The 20,709-nt window shown below is 40.9% G+C and overlaps 1 pseudogene across 1 annotated transcript in view; it reads left to right on the forward strand.

The window, feature by feature from the left end:
- LOC307186092 (large ribosomal subunit protein eL32-like) overlaps window positions 1-15,517 on the forward strand; it is a 71,862-nt pseudogene extending 56,345 nt beyond the window's left edge. The window contains exons 3-4 of the transcript in view: window positions 11,776-11,906; window positions 15,047-15,517. The product of the transcript in view is annotated as a large ribosomal subunit protein eL32-like (transcript). The remainder of the gene's footprint in view (window positions 1-11,775; window positions 11,907-15,046) is intronic.
- The last annotated feature ends 5,192 nt before the right edge of the window (window positions 15,518-20,709 follow it).

Genomic DNA, 20,709 nt, shown 5'->3' on the forward strand with positions numbered 1-20,709 from the left:
GGGGGGGCAGGGGAGGGTGGGCTATGCTCTTCCACTTGAATCTTGGCAGGCCTGTGGCTACTGGCAGAAGCGATGCTATGTGATTTCCAAGGCTAACTCATAAGAGTGATACAGCTTCCTCCTGGTCCCCTAGGGATTCTCAGTCTTGGAACCCAACCACCATGCTGTGAGGAAACACTGGCTCGAAGAATAGGCTGTGTTTTATTGATGCAGTGACATTAATTGATGAGGTCCGGGATCGACTACTAGACATGTGACTAAGGAAGCTTTTGTGATGACTCCAGGCCCCAGTCACCATCTGACTGCGGCTATATCAGTGACCCCAAGAGACAACTGACTTATCAACCTCCAGAAGTATGTGGCATAATAATAAAATGATTGTCATTTATTTAGATGTTGGGATCTCTCATTTAGCAGCAATAGACAACCAGAACACTGTGTCTCCCAGAGCCTGAAATAGTGCTTGAAACATACTTCCTCAATAAATATTTTCTGATTAGACAAATGGGGAAGAACTCTAGAGGTGAAAAGCCTCCTGGTTTCTGGTTAGAAGCTTCCTTTAGCCTTCTCTATTCTAGTGGCAACTTCTGATTAGTTAATTTACATGTTGTGCATCCCCCTGTATATTTAGACATTTCAAGCTAGCAATTCTGTTTGAATTTTTGAGAATAGATAGCTCACAAGATCTGAATAAAGGAAGGTTAAACTTAAGAGGCTTAAACATATAGTCTTTTTTTTTTTAGCGTTTTCTTTTTTTGAGTATTTAGTTACATGTACCTATCTTCGACAGAGAGAATGTTAGTAAGTCTAGAAAAAGACATTCATGAGGAAGAGGCTAAGGTCTTGGTATTATCTGTTGATTGCCTTTATCTTTGCTGTATAGGTATTCCCCACTTTTCGAAAGTTCACTGTACGCCATTTTGCTTTTATGAAAGACTTACATTGATACCTATTTTCACTAACCTAGATAAATCTGAAAAGGATTTTCATGTTTCTGAAAAGAAGTAAGAAGCAAAGATAGCGTTCAGTGTTTGTTTCGCAGGGGCTGTTGCAGAAGCAGTGGAAACCCTGAGTGGCAAGAGTGGCGCCACCAAGCCCCTTCCCCGGGAGTCTCAGTTTGTTTTGTGCATCGTTAGCAAGATGTGTCCTAAGGTACTTGCTTCTTTGCCTTATGCCTTTTTGGCTTACAGGAAAGGTTTTGTACGAACAGCTCTACTTTCAGAGAGCAAGGGGAACCTGTACTTCTTCCCAGTTGTAATTACTCACATCGGGAACAGAAAAGCTTTCGCCCAGTTTACAGTTTATACTATCACTATAGCAGAATTTCAGACAAAAGCAAGAAAGCAGGGCTTCCCTGGTGGCGCAGTGGTTGAGAGTCCGCCTGCCGATGCAGGGGACACGGGTTCGTGCCCCGGTCCGGGAAGATCCCACACGCCGCGGAGCGGCTGCGCCCGTGAGCCATGGCCGCTGAGCCTGCGCATCCGGAGCCTGTGCTCCGCAACGGGAGAGGCCACAACAGTGAGAGGCCCGCGTACCGCAAAAAAAAAAAAAAGAAAGAAACCATTTTCAAAGTCACCATAACTCGCATGGAGTAAAATTGTTTTAAAATGGGCTCTTTTCTTACTAAGAAAGACCTATTACACCTGTATTGTTTTCCTGTTCACTACCCAGTGTCAAAGCAATGGGGTGTTCTCAGACTCAACCCTTAAAAATGTCACCTGTGCTCAAACGTAAAAGTCGCCCAGCTAGCTTCAATCACTTTGATACGAAGGAGTCAAGCTTCTATCTTGGGGCATTTCAAAGAGGTCCCGGAGCGCCATTTCTTTCTTCATTCTTTGACTGACACTCGCTCTTGGTAGGCCTTTGCATCACGACCCACAGCTTTTCCAACGCCCATCTGGCTGTTGAAGCGTGAAACGGGGGTCTTGCAGAGATGTGAGGTAGGAGGCCAGGGTTGGCTGTGGGTTTTTTTTCTCCGAAAACACGCAGGAGCAGCGTAGGAAAGGGGCCGCCTCATTTGCAGTATCATCCCGTTATGTGTACATCGCCCATCTCTGTGGCTCAGAGAGGAAACCTGAACAATGAAGGGTACCTCAGGGTAGGGGAACCGCCTCATAACTAATGCTTTCAACTCTCCCACCACTTTCTAGACTTCACCTCTGGGGAGAGCAGAGCCCTTCAGGCAGAGATCCTCATGTGTCCCATGGCCCTTCGTCTCTCTATAATCTCGGTGATTTTCTCTCGTACTCCTGGGGGCTGACAGCAAGTTTGCAAAACAGCGCGAATGAGGAAAGTCACGTTAGAAATTTAGTGTGGGCTTAAGGCAGGGCACAAGGCGTCGGGATTTAAGACCAGGCATTCAGTGACTGTGTAGCTATGGCACAAGATTTGGGATGCGTATTGCTTATGCCCCAGTTGAGCTACCCCAGCTGCCTTTGCATGGAGCAGAGACAAATCTTTCCTACCAAGTGCCAACTAAAGAATGTCGCTTGTCACCGGCTCTACATGGATTAGCCATTAGCCACTGCAGTCGCTGACCTCCAACACATCCTGAAAGGAATTCAGGGTGGAGATCAGAAATGAGGCAGCCTGTGTTCTGGGATAAACTGGCAGAACAGGCCTTCGGATCGTTAGATATTTCGGAAGGCTCAGGGTCTCTTATAACCTAATCTCAGAAGTGACCGATTGTTACTTCTACCATCTTTTTTTTTTGCGGTACACGAGTCTCTCACTGTTGTGGCCTCTCCCGTTGCGGAGCACAGGCTCCGGACGCGCAGGCTCAGCGGCCATGACTCACGGGCCCAGCCACTCCGCGGCATGTGAGATCCTCCCGGACCAGGGCACGAACCCGTGTCCTCTGCATCGGCAGGCGGACTCTCAACCACTGCGCCACCAGGGAAGCCCTCCAGACTTCTAATTGTCAAGTCTGATGCCGTTGTGAATCTTCATTTTCACGTGCTTCCTGTCTTTGTGTTCTTGAAACTTTTAGGCTTTTCTCTTTATCCCCTTTATTCTGGAGTTTCATATTGTGTATGGGTTTTTTTCTTCTTCCTACATTTGTGTATTATCCTGGGTATGTGATGGGCTCTTTCAATTTGGAAACTCAAGCTCTTCAATTCTGTGAAGTTTTTTGTTTTTATTTATTCGGTAATTTTCTCAGTTACCTCTTTCTGGGGTCATATTTGTTGCATGTTTAACGTGTATTGATTCTCTGCTTTTCTTAGTATTATTTTTTCTATTTTCTACCAATTTTTCTTTGATCTACTTTCTGAAAGATTTTCTCAACTTTTATCTTCCAAAACTTTTATTAATTTTTAAATTTCTGCTTTTATATTTTTAACGTCCAAGAAGTCCTTTGTTGTTTGATGAATGTTTCTTTCCTTTTTTTTTTTAAACACTTTGTCCTTCCATTCTACTTTTATCATCTTGTCTAATTTTTTCCCCCATTGGATGCTTTCTGAGAATGTATGACTTAATAATCCTGGACTGTCTACTAGTGCTGAAGAGTGATGCATGAAAGTTGATTGGAAGCGTATGTTCAGAGGCAGGGCTTGTCAAGATGTGGGCTTTAATTTAGGGTAATTTGTTGGTGTTCTTTCCTTGATGGATATCTCAACTCTCAGTATTTATAGGTCTTTTTTTTCTCTTGTATTGTTTAGTTTCCTCAGAGAAAAATTACCCAGTCTCTTGCTTACGGTGTGTTTGTTGGGGGATGGATAAGAAACTAGGCTGCAGGATTCTAAGAGCAGAGCAGAGTAAGGAGGATGGGAGATCTCATCACACCTTATGCATGATTTCACCCTGTTTTCCTCAGCTCTGGCTGGCACCCCTGAGTCTGGAGCTTGTCTGCGTTTAGGCTTTCAGTAAATTGGCAACATGGAGGGAGACAGGCAGTTACCTCATTGTAGCAGCTAAGGGAGGGGACTCAGGGCAAGGGGTTTAGCTGCTTCACAGACAGACTTTCAACCAGTGCGGCTCTGGTTCAGACTCAGCCTCCCCCCAGCCTTCACAAGCACTTCCGGTCTCCTGTCTGGGGAACATGCACTTTGCTGTTACTGCACATAGAGGGGAATTTATTAGAGCATCGGTTCTCAGAGTGTGGTCTGGGGGTCTGAAAAGTCAAAAGAATTTTTATAATAATACTAAGATGAGATTTTCCCTTTTCACTCACATATTCCCGTGAGCGTACAGGGGAATTTTCTAGAGGCAACATGATGTGTGATAATGCAACAGATTAAATGCAGAAGCAGATATGGGAATCTGGCTGTCTTCTGCTACGCCAAACATTACTGAGCTTTATAAAAATGTGCAACAAAGCCACTCTTCTCGCTATGTTTTCTTGGTTTGAAATATAAACTTATCTTTCATAAAATATGTTATTCACGTTAACATGTACTGGATTTATTAATATTGTTAAGTGGATTAATAAAGAAATACTAAAAGTTTCAGCTTTGGGGAAATATATATATATTTTTATGTATATATATACACAATACCTTTATATATAAATATATAAAAATATATATGTATATATTTCCCCAAAGCTGATACTTTTAGTATATAACCAACATGAACAAAAGCTCTTTGAGGTCTTCAATACTTTTTTTTTTTTTTTGCAGTACGTGGGCCTCTCACTGTTGTGGCTTCTCCCGTTGCGGAGCACAGGCTCCGGACGCGCAGGCTCAGTGGCCATGGCTCACGGGCCCAGCTTCTCTGGCATGTGGGATCCTCCCGGACTGGGGCACGAACCCGTGTCCCCTGCATCAGCAGGCGGACTCTCAACCACTGCGCCACCAGGGAAGCCCTTCAATATTTTTTTAATAGTATGGAAGGGTCTTGAGACCAAAACATCTGAGGTCACTGTATTAGAATAATACTCTTGGATTCTTTCTTCTCATGCTTTCACTCCTCCCCAGGTGACAAGAGTGACTTAATCGGAGAGTTTGGGAGAAGAACTGGGCAGGCGCGGCTCAGCCCTTTCGTCTCACTTTTCTTTTACGTGATCCTAACTTCTTACACTTAAGATTTGCCTGTCTGTAACAGAGCATGTGTTCTTAACAGTTTTTGGCCGGGGGTCAGCTTAGGGCCCGTGGCACTGTCCTGTGATGAGACATGAGTTGTCCCATCATGGCTTGTGATTCTTATTGGGTAGATCTGTCTAATTCAGGGGTGGAGTTGGCAAATCTATCTAGTTCAGGCAGAATAAGCTATGCTTTCTCAGAAGAGCTTTATTTGTGATAAAGGAGACATTTAACTTTTAAAGAAGTTTTGATTTTTGAGAGATTTTAGACTTACAGGCAAGTTGCAAAAAATAGTACAGAGAGTTCCTAGATACCCTTTGTCCAGCTTCCCCTAATGTTAATGTTTTATGTAACCACAGGACAGAGATAGAAAGCAGGAGATCACAGTACATTACAATAAACTAACCCACAGACCTTTTTTGAATTTCATCAGTTTTCCCACCAGTCTTTTTCTGGTCCAGGATCCAATCCAGGATTTCACATTAAAAGTGACATTTTGATCTCCTACTGCCCGGTTCCTGCATCTGTGTCTTAACCGGTTGTATATTCAACTGAGAAAAAGCTGGGGGTTGGGAGTTATTTATCAGTCAGCCTTGTCTCCCAGCACCTCCCAATGTTGAATCTTTCTAGAATTCTATGGTGTGAAGAGATGAGTTCTTGTCTTCTTCCCCATGTTCTCCACTGTGGTATTTTCTATCTTCTCCCTTTGACTTACTCAGTTGCCTCAAGTCCACATCTTTCCCAGCTTCCAGAACTTTGTTGCTAACTCTCTTCTGCTCTTGTCTGCCCTTGTATTTCCTGTGGTTTGCTTTTTCGGTGACTTACACTCTTGCCCTCAGTCTAAGGTCAGTTGCCAAGCCCCACCCGTGCTCTGAGAACGTGGGAGTTAATAAATTCTTATTCCTTTAATATTGTTATTATTGGTTGGGTTTTAGAAAGAAGCAGCGATAAATAATATTTTTAATCTCCTTGTTTAATTAGAATCTGACCCTTGATATATAATCCCCAATTTGTACATTATTTTTGCTTTTCAATGGAAAACCTCATTTAAATACTTTTAATGACTCTTGTACTGAAATGAAGCCCTGTAGTCACTTTTCAAGCAAAACCATGGCAAGATTAGGGAAAAATTGGGTAACTTTAAAACTAATTTTAGGTATACCTGTTGTTTGTAATCAAACACATGTAGGCCCTGATTAGAATGCTTTTTGTAGCTTACCTTGAATTTCTTAGCTTGGAATCAAAAGACCCATGCCCAGAGATGGGTCTTATCCTTTAGGCTTGGCTGGCATCATGGTGCCTGCAGCTACTCACTGCTCAGAGATCAACTGTAGGTCTCTCCTAGTCACCTCTTCCTTCAGTTTCTAAAAAGGAAGAATTGCTGGAAGGAACAAACACTATCTTATCTCTGGTTCCCAGTACCCAACTTTTTCCTATCATTTTCTCACACTCAACTGAGAAGGAAGAGTGAGATTATGGCTATGTTATACTTTTCAATAAAGTATTTGGCTGTCCTTAATTACTTTTCCTTAAAAGTAATCAGGTTCTCTATGTTTACAGTATTTATAAGAAGAGTAAAACATTCTCTTCCTATCTCTTATATTAAAAAGTTGCCTTGATATAGCTATTCCTTGTCTTTATACTTTTGCTTTTTATTTTAATTTACTATTTATTTATTATTGAGGTATAGTTTATTTACAACATTATATAAGTTTCAGGTGTACAACATAGTGATTCACAATTTTTAAAGATTATATGCCATTTATAATTAGTATAAAATATTGGCTCTCCCTGGGCTGTACAATATATCCTTGCAGCTTATTAATTTTATACATATATAATTAATAATTATATATAATTAATTATATAAATAATTATATATAATAATTAATTATATAAACCTCTTAATAATATATTAAGAGGTTTGTACCTCTTAATCCCATACACTTATCTTGACCCTCTCCTCTTCTTCCCTCTCCCCACTGGTAACTACTAGTTTGTTCTCTATATCTGTGAGTTTGCTTCTTTTTTGTTATATTCACTAGTTCGTTGTATTTTTAGATTCCACATGTAAGTGGTATCATACAGTATTTGTCTGTCTTTGTCTGACTTACTTCACCAGGCATAATACCCTCCAAGTTCATCTGTGTTGTTGCAAATGGCAAAATTTCAGTCTTTTTTATGGCTGAGTAGTATTCCATTGTGTATATATACTACATCTTCTTTATCCATTTGTCTGTTGCTGGACACTTAGGGTGCTTCCATATCTTGGCTATTGTAAATAATGCTGCTATGAACATTGGGGTGCATGTATTTTTATATTCATAAATAATGTGCTATATTATTTGTTGTATATTTAAAAGTTGCATCCATGACTTTCTCATAGGGTGGAAGGTGAGGGATGAGAATGGGGGTGGAGAAGGGAATGTAGGGGACAGTTTCCTTAACTGTGATGCTTTAGTTCTTAAAAGATTAAGATCTGGAGCACATATGACAAAATATTATTGTTAATTTTGAGGGGTGGAAATGGGTGTTTATGACATCATTGTTACTCTTTGGCATTTTAAAAATAATTTTTTCAAATTTATAACCATTTTTTTTTTAAGCTGGATGTAGCTTGATTTTACTGGGAATCACAGTGACTACCTGGTCTTCTGTCATCTGAGAATGGATCATCTTCCATAAGTGAAAGGATTGTATCCAACTGAAACTTAACTTTTAGGTATAAATGTTATTTCCTAGGCTGCACCTACCTTAGTAAACCTTGGGACGGTAGAAACAATAATTACAAAGCAGTACTTCTATGTATCTGTTCTCACTTGGTCTGCAGAAATTTCAGCCTTCTCAGATTTGGTAAAGTGGTCTAGAGATCTCTAGGAAATGTCTGTGTCATAAAAACTTCAAAGTCATCTCCTGTCCTGGCTAGCTACAATAATGACTCCAGGTATGGCAGATGTCTTACTCAGCTGTGTCACCAGTGTCCGCCCAAGGCACCAGAGCTGCCAGTGTTCTAGTTGCTTGGTGATTCTGGTAATGAGGGCACTGACCTCTGCACCCTTGAAATCTAGGTCATTGAATTGATCACCACCCCTGGCGACAAGGTGTACAGAGCTCCTGCTACCAATACCTCGCCATCACCGGCTCTAGTGTCGCTGATGTTTCACAGTCTGAAGGTCCCATGGAGGCTTCAGAGAAGGAATTATTTTGGCTCTTCTTGGTGCAACCTGCAGTGGGTGTGGGCTGGAGGACAGTCTGAGCGACAGTCACCTGCTATGCTCTCATTCACTTCTCTCTTCCAAGCTTGGGCCATTGACTCTCTTATTAGAATGAGTTTTTTCCTGGGAAGAACCTTGATCATCATTAAAATAGACTCCTGGTGAGCCTGTCTCACTAGTCCCTGTGGAATGTCAGGATAGTAGAATAGATTCGAGGTGACACACCTTAGACTCAAACTGGGACTCTGTTACAGGTTCTAAAGCGTGTATATTTTTAAAAACGTGGTTAGGGCTTCCCTGGTGGCGCAGTGGTTGAGAGTCTGCCTGCCGATGCAGGGGACACGGGTTCGTGCCCCGCTCCGGGAAGATCCCACATGCCGCGTAGCGGCTGGGCCCATGAGCCATGGCCGCTGAGCCTGTGCATCCGGAGCCTGTGCTCCGCAACGGGAGAGGCCACAACAGTGAGAGGCCCGTGTACCGCAAAAAAAACAAATAAACAAATAAACAAAAAACGTGCTTAAAAAGGGACCTTACCTAATATGGAATATTTACCATCCTGACTTTAGAAATTATTTTTATTATTCTAATGAAGGCAGCAGCAAAAAAAATGTCCTGGGTCTCTGAGAGTCATCTGTAAAATCAAAGCATAATAATGACTTTAGAATATATGCAAAACAGGACGCAGATATAAATATTGCTTAGGTCCAGAAGCAGGAAGTACAATACAAAACTGGCTCTATTAGCATGTCCAGAAGCTATTGTGGGTTAAATTATTTAATATGTTATAAGAAAAAAACATGTCAATCAGAAAAGGAGGTAGATGATCAGTGATGGAAGTCCGCAAAGTCACGGAGGGAGATTTGCCATTACATCCCAGCTCCGCCCAAGAGAAGTTCTCCTGGCCAGTGGACTTCATCTGTCTGGGGACAGGGACAGCTTTTTTGAAGTGATACAGCTGACAAGTCCCCACATAGAGCAATCAATCCCATTAAATGTCAGAACTTAAATCCAAGTACTGTTTATCTGATTCCGTGGTCACTAAGTTAAGAGGGTACAACTCAAGGTCCCTTTGGCAGTTAAATTTCTTGTTTTAAAGACATAATTTGCATTTAGATTTATGTACTAGTCGTTTGCAGTCAAGGTTAATTTGAGTACATCCATTGAAGAACGATCTACTTACTTTCAGGTTGTGAAAAAAATCAACTAGTTGAGCTTGCAAAGTTGAGAAGAAGATTCTGGAGAACTACGAATTCACTGAAGTGCTAACATGAGGATTCTTGGTAGTAAACTCCCACCTTGGTAGCGCCCTACCATGGCAGATAGTCCGCAACAAAAGCAATGCAATTACATTAGAATATTTAGAATACAGAAGAGAATCAGTCACAATTTCACCGATATTACAGTTTTGATGTTACTGTTAATTTTGAGTGTATTTACATGTAATCATTGTGTGTGTGTGTGTGTGTGTGTGTGTGTGTGTGTGTGTGTGTGTGTAAGTGTGTGTTGTATATATAATTTAGGTCCTGGAGTTTTTTTTTTTTATTAAAATGGTAAATTTTATTTTTTTTAATTCTTTTTTTAATTTATTTTTTTGGAACTTTATTGTATTTATTTTTTATACAGCAGGTTCTTATTAGTTATCTAATTTATACATATTAGTGTATACATGTCAATCCCAATCTCCCAGTTCATACCACCACCACCACCCCCCGCCACTTTCCCCCCTTGGTGTCCATATGTTTGTTCTCTACATCTGTGTCTCTATTTCTGCCCTGTAAACCGGTTCATCTGTACCATTTTTCTAGGTTCCACATATATGTGTTAATGTACGATATTTGTTTTTCTCTTTCTGACTTACTTCACTCTGTATGACAGTCTCTGGATTCATCCATGTCTCTACAAATGACCCAATTTCGTTCCTTTTTATGGCTGAGTAATATTCTAAAAAATGGTAAATTTCATTTTATGTTAGTTTTTTTTTGAAGTATAGTTGATTTACAATGTTGTGCTAAAGTCTGCTGTACAGCAAAGTGATTCAGTTATACATATATATACATTCTTTTTTAATATTCTTTTCCATTATGGCTTATCACAGGATACTGAATACATTTCTCTGTGCTATACAGTAGGACCTTGTTTATTATCCATCCTCTATCTAATAGCTTACATCTGCTGACCCCACCTACCACTCCGTCTCTCTCTCCCCCAACCTACTCCCCCTTGGCAACTACAAGTTTGTTCCATATGCCCATGAGTCTATTTCTGTTTCATAGGTAGGTTCGTTTGCGTCATAGTTTAGATTCCACATATAAGTGATATTCTATGGTATTTGTCTTTCTCTTTCTGACTTATATCACTTAGTATGATAATCTCTGCATGTTGCATGTTGCTGCAAATGGCATTATTTCATTCTTTTTAATGGCTGAGTAGTATTCCATTGTATATATATATACCACATCTTCTTTATCCATTCATCTGTCGATGGACATTTAGGTTGTTTCCATGTCTTGGCTATTGTGAATAGTGCTGCTATGAACCTAGGGGTGCATGTATCTTTTTGGATTAATTTTTGTCTGGATACATGCCCAGGAGTGGGATTGCTGGATAATATGGTAATTCTCTTTTTAGTTTTCTGAGGAACCTTCATACTGTTCTCTATAGTGGCTGTACCAATTTACATTCTCACCAGCAGTGTAGAAGGGTTCCCTTTTCTCCACACCCTCTCCAGCATTTGTTATTTGTAGAGTTTTGTTTTGTTTTTTTAAAGACACTATTTTTGAGAGCAGTTTTAGTTTCACAACAAGGTTAAGAGGAAGGTACAGAGAGTTCCCATATTCTCCTGCCCGCACACACGCTTAGCCTCCCCCATCATCCCCCACCAGAGTTGTACATTTGTGACAATTGATGAACCTACGTTGACTCATCATAATCACCAAAAGTCCATAGTTCACATTATGGTTCAATCTTTTTTTTTCAACATCTTTATTGGAGTATAATTGCTTTACAATGGAGTGTTAGTTTCTGCTTTATAACAAAGTGAATCAGCTCTTAGTGTTGTACATTCTATGGGTTTGGACAAATGTATAATGACATGTTTCCACCATTAGAGTATAACGCAGAGGAGTTTCACTGCCCTAAAATCCTCTGTGCTCTGTCTAGTTAACCTGTCCTACCCCTCCTCCATCCCTGACAATCACTGATTCTTTCACTGTCTCCACAGTTTTGCCTTTTTCAGATGTCATACAGATGGAATCATGCAGTAGGGAGTCTTTTCAGATTGACTCATTTCCCTTAGTCATATGCATTTAAGGTTCCTCCATGTCTTTTCATGGCTTGATAGCTCATTTCTGTTGTTTAAATTTTTATTGGAGTATAGTTGCTTTCCAATATTGTGTTAGTTTCTACTGTACAGCAAAGTGAATCAGCTGTTTATGTCAGAGAATGTTTTGCCTATGATCTCTTCTATAGGTCCTGACTTTTTAATTAAGCCTTTCTTTATGTGTTTCACAAATTTTTATTGAATTGCCGTTATTTTCTAGGTGTTGCTTAGGTGCCGGGTGGATAAAAGCTTTTGCCTTCAAGGAATGTACCTTCTTAAATGAGGGACAGAAAAGAAACAAGGGAAAGATCAAACAGGTGGCATGTCTGGTGGCAGTCGAGGACAGGAAGAGTAAGTAAAGCAATGGAAGGAGGGAGAGAGTGATGGATGTGCTCCAGGATGGGGTGAATCAGGGAAGACTTCTCAGAGGAGGTGACAGTGAATAAAGGTCTCACTCAACTCTCAAGAGGATGCAGTAGTAAATGAAAAGAGGGAAGATCTAGATTGAATAAGACTTGGGATTACTGATGTCTGTTACTAAAAGCCAATTTATTTCTTCAGACTTAGGAGTGGGTTAGATATATTATGGCTATTAAATCTTTATTAGCACTGGCATTTTAGAATATTGGACATATTTATTATCTCAAAATGCAGGCGTGTATATTTGTATGCACGTTCATTGGAATAAAAGGAGAAGACTAATGTGTAAGTGTGAATGCTTCCATGTAAGAAAGATTCATCTGGCCCTCCTGAAAGATTCCAGGTCTTTCAAGAATCTTACACTCTCGCTGTATATTAAACACTAAAATAAAGGACCAACTTTAGTGCCGTGACATACTAGGTATAGTCATACTCCTCCAAAGACTTTCCTATCACTTATAAGATTTTCACTTTGTAGTCCCCAAATTCAAGTCTAGGTTCATGTCCTTGATGTTTTCACAGTCAACAAACAGCTGTATCAAATTTATTATGAGGTGATTTTTGACTCTGCTATTTCCTGCTAATCTCTCTTTTACCTAATCAACACTTGTCATGCTCATTTTATGTTCCAGCTATTGACGAATTGAGGCCAGAGATGGAAGACAAAATCCCTATCCTGACAGAGGATCATTTCCTCTAGCAGGGGAAACAATCAACATGGCAGGACAGATGCTGTGGTGGATGGAGACAGTGCGAGGCGTGGAGAACAGGGGCCTGGGAAGGTGGCCTGTGAGGCCCCTAAGGTCCTCATTTTAAAAGGAGACAGGATATAAAGGACGTGTTCCATAATTTAGTTAGCAATTTCCTTATTTGCTGTATATGATGTTTGCTTCTAATTTTTCATTGGTATAAAATAGAAACAATTTCACTTCTAGGTGTATAACCCAAAGAATTGAAAGCAGGGACTCAAACAGATATTTGTACACTAGCACTATTCACAGTAGCCAAAAGGTAGAAACAATAAAAATGCCCAATAAGGAACAAATGGATTAACAAATTGCTCTCTCTCTCTCTATATATATATATAAATTATTCAGCCTTAAAAAAGGAATGAAATTCTGATGCATGCTACAATATGAATGAACCTTGAAATATTATGCAAAGTAAAATAAGCCAGACACTGAAAGACAAATATTACATCGTTCCACTTATGTGAAGTACCTAGATTAGTCAAATTTAGAGACAGAAAATAGAATAGTGGTTACCAGGATTTGAGGAGAGGGGGGAATGGGGAGTTAGTGTTTAATGGGTACAGAGTTTATGTTGAGAATGATGAAAAAGTCCTGGTGATGGTTGCTCGACAATGCGAACGTACTTAATGCCACTGACTGTGCGCCTAAAATTGGTTAAAATGGTAAATTTTTATGCATGTATATTTGATCACAGCTTTTTTTAAAAAAAAAGATAAGCTGAGATGACATGCCAATGTATATAGGAAATGCATATATCCTAATATGTAATACAGATTTCCCGGAATTTGGATCATTTCCTTATTCTAGAACCCAGAAGAAATCTTACTGGATCAGAGTTGATGGCATTTCATAAATATCATCAAATTATTTTGGGAGAACAACTGCGCAAGTTTACCGTTCTCCCAGGTACATATACAAGCACTGATCTCATTATTCATATGCCAATCCCTATCCCTGACTAAAGGAAAGAAAATCATTTTGAAAATTCATAGTACCAGTGAAGAACTAAGCCTTGGGCTTAGGATCCACATTAAATTATAAGTAAAAATATGGTGCCTTGTTTTAATATGCACTTCTTTATTAGTGAGGTTTATACTCTCTTGGTATCTTTTTTTTTAATTTATTTTTATTTTTTTAACATCTTTATTGGAATATAATTGTTTTATAATGGTGTGTTCATTTCTGCTTTATAACAAAGTGAATCAGCTATACATATACATATGTTCCCATATCTCTTCCCTCTTGCGTGTCCCTCCCTCCCACCCTCCCTATCCCACCCCTCTAGGTGGTCACAAAGCACCGAGCTGATCTCCCTGTGCTATGCGGCTGCTTCCCACTAGCTATCTATTTTACGTTTGGTAGTGTATATATGTCCATGCCACTCTTTTTGTTTACTGGATATATTTCCTATTGTGTGGGTTCCCTGGTTTCTTAGAGTATTTAAAAATTCATTTCTCACTTTAAGACAGCATAGCAAAACACATACACAACAACAGGGTGTTTTAAAAGTGAAGAAAATTGGAGCAGAGGGAAACTAATGGTAGGAAAATAAAATGAAGACAAGGTAAGTTATTGAATATGAAGTTTGCCAAGGGATCTGGCTGGAGGAAGGCGACACATTTGCCAATGAGTTTTCTGGAAGCCAATGGAAAAGAAGAGAAACAAGATCCGTAGTTTCATGAGCTCCGCCAACATCTCCTTGGTTGACACCACATTCATGCCCGCTATAGACTCTGAAACACATTCTTCCCGTGGGTTCATATGCTAGACTGCATCAAAAATCACAGGAGCAATATTTTCCATCCCTTGTGATTTTGCAAAACATTTTCACTCCCACGCAAGAGGTGGAGTCTATTTTCCCCTCCCCTTCAACCTGGGCTGGCCTTGGGATGGCTGCCCTTGATTAACAGAACACGGCAGAGGTAAGGCTACGTGACTCCTGAAGCAAGGCCATCTGGGAAGGGCAACACAGCTTCCCCCCCCCCCCCCACCCCGGGCTCTCTCTCCTGGGACAGATGCCTGGGAAGCCTAGAGTCCACCTGTGAAAAGTCTGGCCACCTTGAAGCTGCGATACTGTAGAGACCATGTGTTGGAGATAAAGAGGCGGATCCAGTCAGATGGAGCTGAGCCGGGTGGAGAGCAGCCGTCCTTGCTGAGCACTGCCGGGGTTGCAGATTCATGAGCAAAAGTAAGTTTTGTTTGTTGCTTTAAGCCCCTGTGTTTTAGGGTGATTTGTTATGCAGCAGTAAGTAACTGCGACAGTTTATTTAAAGAGAATAGAGAAACTTCAGCAGCGCTCTTCCTCGGGCGCTGCCTAAGGAGGTGGCAGCCATGTCCTACTCGGCATCGTGGCCGCCCTCAGACCCCTCTTGGGGCCCAAGATGATCCAAAAAAAAAAGGACCAAGAAGTTCATCCGGCACCAGTCAGACCGATATGCCGAAAGTAAGCAGAACTGGTGGAAACCCAGAGCCATTGACAGCAGGGCGCATAGGAGATTCAAGGGCCAGATCTTGATGCCCAACATCGGTTACCGGAGTAACAAGAAAACAAAACACAGGCTGCCCAGCGGCTTCCGCAGGTTCCTGGTCCACAAGGTCAAGAAGCCTGAAGTGCTGCCGATGTGCGACACATCTTACTGTGCTGAGATTGCTTGCAATGTCTCCTCCGAGAACTGCAGGGCCATGGTGGAAAGAGCAGCCCAGCAGGCCGTCGGAGTCACTGGTCCCAACGCCAGGCTGCGCGGCAAGAAAATGAATAGGCAGCCCGTGTGCACATTTTGTTTGTGTTAATTAAACCATAAAACTCAGCCGGAAAAACAAAACCAAAAAACCTTCAGCAACCATCTTGTACAGCATCAGTGTGCCAGACACACGTGGGGTCAAGAGCTGTTTTGTCAACGCTGCAGTCGGAAGCCACAGCGCCTATCAGTGGGCTTTGGAAACAAAGCAGTTTGAATGCCTTTGAACTTTCCTGCACGTTATCGGAAACACATGTGTCGCTTTTCTTAGCAGTATACTTACAATGTGCTCATAAATAATCTTGAGTACAGACAGATATTGAGAGTTTCTTCTTAAAGACCATTTAACTTTCATAGAGAACATCTTATGTAAAACAGTTTCCTGGTAGAGGCTTATATTTGTTTAATGGCAAAGTATAGGCTATTCTAGACTCTTTTTGATGAAGGATTCAGGTAAACCAGAAATAGATTCCAGATACCTACTAAGTGCTCAAACCAGATTCCAGATACCTGCTAAGTGCTCCAACCATAATTCAAATCTATTATTCAAAAGGTAGAGGAGTGTTTGGGAGGTTTTTTTTTTACATCTTTATTGGAGTATAATTGCTTTACAATGCTGTGTTAGTTTCTGCTTATAACAAAGTGAATCAGTTATACATATACATATGTTCCCATATCTCTTCCCTCCTGCGTCTCCCTCCCTCCCACCCTCCCTATCCCACCCCTCTAGGTGGTCACAGAGCACCGAGCTGATCTCCCTGTGTGTTTGGGAGGTTTGATTCTCTCTCATCCCTCTGATTAATGCCATGGTTAAGCTCCCATGATTGGCAAGCTTTCCATGGATGGGACCCAAAGGAGGGCGAGAAAATCTGGGTCTACCCAGGAAAATTGTGACTGACTGAAGCTTTACATGGGACCTTTGCCTCCATGGTGCTATTTATTGCTCTACCAGAACTTCCACTGGATGTCAAATTCCTTTAGGAAAAGGAGGCAGGTCTTACTACAGCCGTGGAAGCTGGCAGAGAGCCAGAATGTACCTAGCAGGCTGTTATCATCGTTAAGAATGTGAGCATGGACTCGGGGTCCAGAGAGTCTGTGTCTAAATCCCGCTGATGCCACTCACTGGCGGAATAACTTCAGGCAAACTATTTAACCTCTCTGTGCCTCAGTTTCCTCCTCTATAAAAATAGGAATGCTCGCAAGGGTTAAACGATTTAAAAGTCCCTAGAACAATGTGTGGCATAGAAGTGATAAATGTCAGCTGTTGCTGCTACTACTGCTACTTCTACTATTACTACTACATATTAGTAATGGGCACCAGTGAAGTTTGCTGAGTGAATAAATGAGTGAATGAATGCCACTCTACTGTGTCCTAGATTTTCCCCTTTATGTTTCTGTAATTAAAAAAAAAATTATTTATTTTTTCAGCTGTGCCGGGTCTTAGTTGCAGCACACGGGATCTTTGTTGCTGCGTGTGGAATCTTCAGTTGCGGCGTGTGGGATCTAGTTGCCTGACCGAGGATCAAACCCAGTCCCCCTGCATTGGGAGTGCAGAGTCTTAACCACTGGACCACCAAGGAAGTCCCCTATGTATCTATAATTTTTCTACTTTCTAGCTCCATTTACCATAGTCTTTGAAGACCTCATCCTACCCAGGGCTACTGGACTCTTACACAGCCACAAGCTGAAGATTTGTCCATATAAATACTTGGTTTGTTCACTGTTTGGCCTTCCAGAGCTCCAGGGCTCAGGTCCTCTTGTCCCTTCTGAACTTGATCCTTTCAATGAAACTTTCTTATTGTTCATTGTTCATGCACGGTAGGAATATATTTAAGAGTGCACGGAACACTCCCTTTTCTGCCAGCTGTTCAGACTTCCCTCTTAACTCACGTGTCGTTCCTTGTTCTCATTCTTCCCGGATCCCTGTTCATTTGCCTCCATCAGTGGGTCACTGATATCCATTTCTCCATGTACATGCTTTGATCTGCTCTGTTCAACTTTCAGCTTGTACCCCTTGGGTCTTTTCTGCTCACCCCGACCTGCAGGCTGCAGATGCTGTGCCTGATTCCTCACCCTTGGGTGACCAGGTCATGCCCTGACAGTTACACCACAAAGAGCTCTTAATCACACACCTCCAGGCCACCCTCCCAACTTCCAATCCCATCAGGTCTGCAGACCCACCCCATCCCATCTGGCGAGCATTTATCTGAACGCTGCCCATCGTTTAGAGATACACACTGGAAAACACATTGCGTTTCTATCTCCTATTAATAGTGCATTGTGTTTATTTAGCTGTCGGTCTGTTTCCTCGACTTATATTAAAAGCATTCTGATGGAAAGGATTGTATGTCGTGTTGTATGTGGTGGAGGTTGTGTCTGTTGTAGATTTGTGTTCTAGGGTCTTGACATGAATCTCCCTCTTTTGTGGTTTCAGGATCTGCTGGTGGAGATGAGTAGAGTGAAAAGTTAAGTTGTGGTTGAGTTTTTGTCATGTTTTGTCCCTCTTTGTATCAGTCTGCTTAACACTTACTTGGTTTGCTCGTAGGTTTCCATTGTAAACAGAGCGTTGGCGTGGGGGTCAGAAGACCTTGATTCATGCTTTAATTCCTTGGACAGTTCGTTTCAGTTGAGTCTCAGTTGTCTAATTTGTAAGAGTAGGGCCATAATATCTCTCAGAATTGTTTGAGGGTTTAATGCAATCATTCTCATCAGGCTTACTGCTAGTCCAAAGGAGGGCTTTGTGAAAATGAGAAAAAGGTGTTCCCACATCCTGGCAGACACAATTTTGTCCCAGGATGTGCCCTTTGTGAGTGGAATGTGATCTATGTTCCCCACACATCCTCTTAGCTGGGGGGATGCCCTGGTATAGAGCTGTGTGCAGAGACTCCACGACTTTTAAAAGTGTAGTTTGTAATGATAAAATGTCACACATGTATTGGGAATTATTATTTATTATAAGTTCTGTTTCTCAGACCCTATCCTATCTATCTGCCTATCTATCTATCTATCTATCTATCTACCTACCTACCTATCCATCCATCCATCCGTCCATCGTTCTTTCTGTATATCTATGTATCTCTATCTATCTATCTATAGATGTATCTATAGATAGAGATGTATCTATCTCTCTATCTCCATCCATTTAATCATTCCACCTCTTTTCACAAAGGATTTGAGGTGGCATTGACTAAATTACAGAATCACAGCTAATATTTGCATACTGCTTTTTCATTGATCTAAATTACTTTATGTCATCTTTATAAGGGTCTTATGGGGGGAGTATCCTGTCTCTCACTTTACAGATGGGCTGGCTGGGTCTCAGACACACATAAGAAATGTCGGACTCAGGACGGAAGCCCAGATTTCTGGTTTATACCCATGTTATTTTACCAGTATCATGCCATCCAATCTGCTTGTCACTATGGTAAAGGACGATATGACAGAACTATTTTTTATTTTCTGTACTAGATCTCAAAAATTGGAACTGCTCTTCAGTAACTGAAACTGAAGAAAGATCAACATCTATTATTATAAACACAACAGGGACCTACAGAATTGGTTTTCTCTTGGTTTCTGTACTGTCTCTAGATGTTAGGGAATTTAATTTAATTCCTACGTGAGAGAAGCAACACGTTCAACCAAAGGTATGTGGAGGGCATAGAAATGAGATAGGCTTAAAAGGGACTCAGATAGCCAGAGGAAAGGCAGAAAAAGACAACGATACCTACAGCTTAAGTAATTACATCATTTATTGTGGCTACTGTGTGTTGGTGTATAAATATATCACATACGATCTTACACAAAGGGGATTTCTATAAGAAGTACTATGATTAAACACAAGTGGATTTCCGATAAATCTCATACATCCGTTTCATATCTCCCTTTGTTACAGGATTTCAAAATCCTTGTGAAACACTAAGGAAATGAAACAATATCTAGCCTCTTATCAAACGAGCAAGCGTATTGCATTGATGGTTATAAGACCCAGGAGCACAGAGGTATTTTAAAATTGCATGTATGCCTCTCAGAACCACAACCCTGGGCTTCAGAAATCACCCACTGTTAGATATTTTCTTAGAAAAGATGCGTTTCCATGATTCCTTTGACTGCAATTACTCATACAGTTTCAACCTCATTATTATTGTTCAGAGTAAGAATTGTATTTTTTATTTCAGTGATATCAGATTTGGGGAAACGTCACAAAGTAAAACTGATCTATTTCCATAATTCTAGGCCTTGGGTATTTTTCCCCCCCCAGAGGATGAAGGTAATGGTTACCACCTCATCCCGGGAAAAATACCAAGTCAAGTGGCTTTCAGAACAAAGAGACCCTGGGCTTCACGTGACTGCTGTTGAAGTACAGGGAGAAAGAGATTGGCCCCTTCTTGTAGCAGGACAAACACCCACACTCTAGTCTAAATTTGTCACTGGTGTCTCAGGAGACATGATGTGATTTGTGGCAACACTGAGTCCAGATTACAGAGAGCAAGAGAGCCCATATGGTGCTTGGCATTTCAGCAAGAAACGTGAGTTAGATAGGAACTTATTGATTTTTTTTTCCTTTTTACAGCAAATTTAGAAAGTATATTGAAATAAATAACAATGTAAATACCACGTAGTAAAACTTCAGGGATACAAAAAGTTGCTTGCAGAAAGCAGCTCAAACAATCTGTTGAGGCACATTGAAAGCCTTAAGTTCTCATATTAGAAAAAGAAACACTGAAAAATTATTAACCTACACTTTTTTTCTAATTTTTTTCCCCCAATCTCCCAATTCATCACACCGCAACCCCCATCTCCCGCCCCTTTCCCTCCTTGGTGTCCATAATGTTTGTGGAATTTATTGATTTTAATCTCAAATAATTCTCATGGAATTCTTTTGAGGATATAAGGGAGCTGTAGGGTAGTTTAATCCATTTTTGTTTTCTATGAAGAAACTGGCTCCAGAGTGGTAAGATGAATTACTTGGTGGTAACACCAAAACCAAGGCCTTTAGGACACCAGCCAGGAAGTCCCTCACCCACCATTCAACCACTTTCTTCCTTCTTCAAGGTGAAGACAAATATATTTATTAAAAATCAGTATAAATAAGATTTATTCAGATTTTTTTTCTATTTTGGGCACTGTTCTTTATTATTTCATTGAATCTTTCCGTAGCCCTACAACTCTAAGTACTACGCTATTATCACTATTGTTCACCTGCCTTACAGATGAGGAAACTGAGGCTTACAGAGGTGATGAAGG

This window comes from Stenella coeruleoalba, assembly GCF_951394435.1.
Source record: "Stenella coeruleoalba genome assembly, chromosome: 4".
NCBI lineage: Eukaryota > Metazoa > Chordata > Mammalia > Artiodactyla > Delphinidae > Stenella > Stenella coeruleoalba.